Raw genomic sequence first — 5,476 nt, 5'->3', positions numbered from 1 at the left:
GCCACCACCGCCCGGCCCAGAATTTCTTGAAGTTGGTATTTAATCCTGCTTTAATTATTTTGAAATTCCTTAATTAATTGCTACACTTGAATTATTTGGGGGCAAACATGTCACCTAGACTATGCAATTTCTCCATGACAGCCATTAATGAAAAACTGGGATGTGGATGGTGTGGTGGTGCAGACCCAGAGTTAGAGAGCAACAGGGCACACTGGGCACCCTCTATGCCACATATATTACCTCCAGCAACAAGGAATCACGTGGGAGCTTTTAAAACAAACACATGCACCATGGTATGTTAAAATGTCACACTGGCTGGAGCCCTGGGCAATCTCAGACAATCTTGGTTATAACCCAGGCACCAGAATTTTGTCATAGCCTGTGTGACTCTGCTGTACAGCTTGGCACAACTCTGTACCAAGGCCAATCTGTTTAGGCTCTAGAGCACTGGTTCTCAACCTGTGGGTCCTGATCCCTCTATCTCCAAAACTATTTACATCACAATTCATAACAGCATCAAAATGACAGTAATGATATAGCCAATGAAAATAATTTTATGGCTGGGGAGCACTACAATATGAGGAACTGTATCAAAGGGTCACAGCCTTAGGAAGTTTGGGAGCCGCTGCTCCAGAGGAAACAGCTCCGGAGATGGAAAATGACTTCACACGGCTGTGCAACACACCAGGAGCAGATCAAAAATCAGAGCTTCACCCACAGTTTTGAAAGTCTGAACTCCCTCCCCTGACCTTGGCCTCCACCGCATCATTATTACCTGAGAGCTTCAGAAAACCTCAGAGGCCCAGAGACACCTGGGCACAACAGTCACAATCCATAAATCCGAGTTCCTGAGACACACTCTGTTCACATGCACCAAAGTCCAGAACACACACACATCTGTGAGCACACACACAGGAAGTCACATCAAACACAGCTACCACCTGTTGGACTTTTGATGCAACTTGTCTCTCGAAGGTTAATGTGTTTGAGGCTTGATCTTCGCCGTAGCAAAACTGAAAGGTAGTGGGGCCTAGGAGACACAATAGGACTTAATCCAAGGTAGTTGGGTCAGCGGTTACCAGGGGCCACTGCTCACAAGAGGGATTACAAGGCTTTCCTGGGACCTTGGTTAGTTCCACTGAGAGTGAGTTGTCCTGAAGAAACAGAACAGCTCTGGTTTCTTATCTCACCAAACATTCTTGCCTTTGTGAAGCCATCAGCCAAGAGGCCTTTGCCAGACCTGAAGTGAGGACGGCTCCAGGCCCTATTGCCTAGCCCAAGGTATTTTGTAATAGCAATGGAAAATGGATTAATATGCTGGCTGGCCGCAGACAACTCAACTGTCAGGCCCTTTCTCCAAGGAGGGATGCAAACACTGCCGTGACTGATGATCTCTGATCTGTTTTGGCAGGGAAGCAGCTTTGGACCTTCTGAAAAGAATGCCCAGGCATGTGGCCAGTGTAAGAGCTAGGAAAGAGCTCTGGTTGTCCCTGCTGTCCTGCCCTTGACATAAGATGATTGGCATCCGGGATGAACATGAGATTCTCTCAAGAATTAGAGACCTTAAGCTTGGACAACGCTGAAATCTGAGAAACTGCATACAATGCTGTGTTGGCCACTGTCCTCCCTGATCGTGTAGGACACCCACAGCCTTCAGAAAGCCAGGGCAGCTCCGACCTTCTCTCTGCACACCTCAACAGGGCTAAAAGACCCCAGGCCAGGCTCCGCCACTCTCCTCAATCTGACTGTAAGGAATGGTGAGGAAAGAACTCGTAAATCTTCTCTTGATCATATTTCCTCTTGGGTTTTACTACCACTTACAGACCTCAAATGTCCTTGCACTGAAGTTTCTGTCTCCAGATCCTCAGGGAACAAGATTTAGATTCTCAGAGGCTAAGGCAGTGTTAACATTAGATTCCTTGCTAGGGAACAAAGCAATAAGCATCCTCTCTAAGAAACTCCCCAGGATAGGGGTGGGAGGTAAAACTAGAGGTTCCTGAGCATAGCGACGTCCAGACTCCACTTGAGTGCGGGATTTTCACCAAGACACACATTCATCTTTTTAACAGTCTAAATTGAGAGGTGTGCCCAGCTGCCTTGGGGCTTTTATCACCTCTTACCAGCACCCCCTTCCCCGTGACGATAAATCCAACAGCTGTGCTGGGTCACACACAGGCTTGACCTGGAATGACCCAGCATCCTAGTTCCTCTTGCCACCACCTGAAGGTGCTAGATCTGGTTTGGCTTTTGAATAAAAACAGGGGAAAAAAAAAAAACCCAAAACCTTGTGGGCTACTCATGTGACTCTGCCTGGCCAATGTTAATGGTTTTATTTTAACCATTTTTCCTGTCTCCAAGTTCACACTGGGTCTCGGGGCTTGTTTCTTCCTCCCTGTCAAAACAGGTAAACTGTGGCAAAGTGATACCAACACATCTGTATTCCTAGCAGCATCGGCCTACCAACCAGGTCTGGGTGAACCTGCCTGACCTTCAACAGAACCTATCCTCCAGGGATCTAGTCTGACCCTTTCCTCTGGTAAGAGCCCTACTTTCAGAGGGCTGGCCCACTGCCAGGTGGTGGGATGTACGTTTTCAACGCCCATTCTCTCAAACAGATCTTTAGATTTGCAAGGTGCTTAGCTGATATTACAAATAAACAATGCCCCCCCTCAAAAAATGCATTCCCGCTGGGCAATGGCGGCACAGGACTTTAAACCCAGCACTCAGGTTGGCAGAGGCAGGCAGGTCTCTGTGAGTTCGAGGCCAGCCTGGTTTACAGAGTGAGTTCTAGGGCAGCCAGAGTTACAAAGAGAAGTCCTGTTTCAAGAAAGAAAAAAAAAAAATATATATATATATATATATATATTCCCAAGTATTCATTTCTAAAGCTTTACTTTGAACTCTCTGTTAATTATTAGTGGCGGTGGCAAAAAAAAAAAAAAACTATTACCTTGAATAATTTACTGGGCATTTAAGCATTCCCTGGGTACTTTGCACACATAATCTCTTTAATCATCACAATAGCTCCAAGAGAGCAGCACAATTACTACCATACCCATTTCACAAAAGGGAAAGCAAGGGCTAGTGAAAGAGATTAAGGCACTCATCACCAGATGTGAACATCTGGGTTCTATCCCTGGGACCCACACGGTAGGAGTAACCTGACTGTAAAAGTTGTCCTCTGATTTCCATATGGACACCATCATACACATGCTGTGGACATCTCTCGCTCCTTCCCTCTCCCCCCCTCTGTGTGTGTGTGTGTGTCTGTCTGTCTGTCTCTCTGTCTCTCTCTGTGTCTCTGTCTCTCTCACACACACACACATACACACAAGCAAATAAGTAAACTAAGTAAATGCAATTAAGAATGGAAAAATAAGGCTCAGATAAGTAACTGTGGTCAGGCAATAAACCATGTTTAACCAGAATCTAATACTAAGAGTCTAACCACATATTCAAGCAACCCTTATTGGACTTCTGGCTTAGCTCTCAGTTGTGGGAAAGCTTCGATTATTTTTTGCCACTTAAAACAAGCAAACAAATAAACAATAAGACCCTGAAATTGTAAGGACCCAAATAATTGCAAACCTTGAATAAAATGTCCTTATCTGCAAAGTGGGTGGCAGTGTACCGCAGCCTTGGGATCAAGTGTGGGCACAGTAAAGATGACTGTGTCTTCATTTAGGATTGCAGAGCAGTTACAGATTAGTCATATTCGTTATAGTGGAAACCAGATGTTAGAGGCTTTCTTTTGCTGTTTCTGATGTTTGTTTTGTTGTTTTTATTTTAATTCCACAGAAGCAAGCAGAATAGAATAAAAGTAAAAGCTGGGAGAGCAGACCCGAAGCTGGTATCGTCTTCCCGTGTAGAGACTCCTGGGTCTCCACAAGGGCCTGCTGTACATGAAGCTCTCCCTCTCTCTAGCTAGTGTTATGTGGAAGCACTGACCAGTTTCTCCCACTGCGTTAGCGACCGTTCGTTTTCTCTTCCCTTTACTGTTCTGTGAGCATAATAAGCTCGCTCGGGGGACTGTGATTCTTTTATCTGATTTCCTGATCATTGTCTGAGCCATTGCAATTGATGAATAAATACTTGTTGAGTGGATCCAATAGAGCCACAAGGTCCTCCTGAGCCCTATCTGGCTCAGCTCTAGAGAAAGGGGTTGGTCTGTATGGTGGTTTGAATGAGAATGCCCCCCCATCACCACACACACACACACACACTCACACACACACACACACACACACACACACAGAGAGAGAGAGAGAGATTCATATGTTTAAATACTTGGTCCTTGGTTGGTAAAATGGTTGGGCAAGATTGAGAGGTATGGCCTTGTTAGAGGAGTTGTGGCTTTGTTAGAGGGGTGTCTCTCTCTCTCTCTCACACACACACACACATACACACACACACCATTGCAATTCTGAGATGTGTACAGTCAACTGTTCCTGCCACTACACCTTCACCATGCTGTCATAAGCTCTACCCTTCTAAAACTAAAGCCCTATTAAATGCTGTCTTCTATAAATTGCCTTGGTCACAGCATCTTACCACAGCGATAGAAAAGAAGCTAACACAGTCTGTATGCGTTGGATCAAGACCCAGAATGGGATCCACAAAGACTTCTCCCACCCCAACATTCCAGTCTAGTTGTCACCTGGAAGGCAGAAAGGACATTACTCTGTGAGTACTGAAGAGTGAGCCAAACTTCTCACCACCGACTTCAAACTAAGTGATTATAACCACCAAAAAGGTGGAAGAATAGGGTAACCACCTTAAATAAGAAAATCGGGAGTTTGAGATAAGCCCAGTGTAACCCGGTGGCATGCTGAGTCTGGGCTACCGCGGGCAGGGACAGGGCCTGTGGATACTAAGCCACTCTCACCCCTGGCATCCCACAAGGTTTCACTGCAGAGCTGTCTGCAAGGCATCCTTATCTAGGGTGAGGACTGTTAGCAGAGAAAACAGAGCACATCCAAAGTCCTTGGGTACATGCGCTAGTGACTAAGGGCCTCAGACTCTGCCCTGGATGCCAAGCGCACCCTCCCGTCTGCTTTTGTGAGTAGCCTCCTTGGAATGCAGCCACACCCGTTTGTTTACGTCCTGCCCAGAGCTGTTTTTGCACCACAGCTGCGGAGTGGAGGAGCGCTGACAGAGAACATATGGCCCACAAAGCCCGAAAAATTTACTATCTAACTCTCTTTTTTTTTAAGCTTGCTAATGTGGGATATGGTAGCTCAAGCCCATAATCCTAGCACTTAGGAAGTAGAAGCAGGAGAATAAAGGTTCAAGGTCACCCTGCTCTAGGAGATTCTGTCTCAAAAATTAAAAGACAAATACTTCATCCATTGCTGGTGGGAATGCAAACTTGTGCAACCACTCTGGAAAGCAGTGTGGCGGCTTCTCAGGAAATTCGGGATCAACCTACCCCTGGACCCAGCAATACCACTCTTGGGAATATACCCAAGAGAGGCCC

General features: G+C 46.1%; 1 protein-coding gene across 2 annotated transcripts in view; it reads right to left on the bottom strand.

Annotated features, from left to right (window-relative positions):
- Nucleotides 1-5,476, bottom strand: part of Sh3tc2 (SH3 domain and tetratricopeptide repeats 2) — a 60,099-nt gene that overhangs the window by 8,796 nt on the left and 45,827 nt on the right. The gene's annotated exons all lie outside the window — the stretch shown is intronic.

The sequence above is a fragment of the Microtus ochrogaster genome, chromosome 18 (assembly GCF_000317375.1).
Source record: "Microtus ochrogaster isolate Prairie Vole_2 chromosome 18, MicOch1.0, whole genome shotgun sequence".
Classification (NCBI taxonomy): domain Eukaryota; kingdom Metazoa; phylum Chordata; class Mammalia; order Rodentia; family Cricetidae; genus Microtus; species Microtus ochrogaster.
The sequence above is the reverse complement of the archived record's forward strand: the minus strand, read 5'-3'. Positions and strand labels throughout refer to the sequence as shown.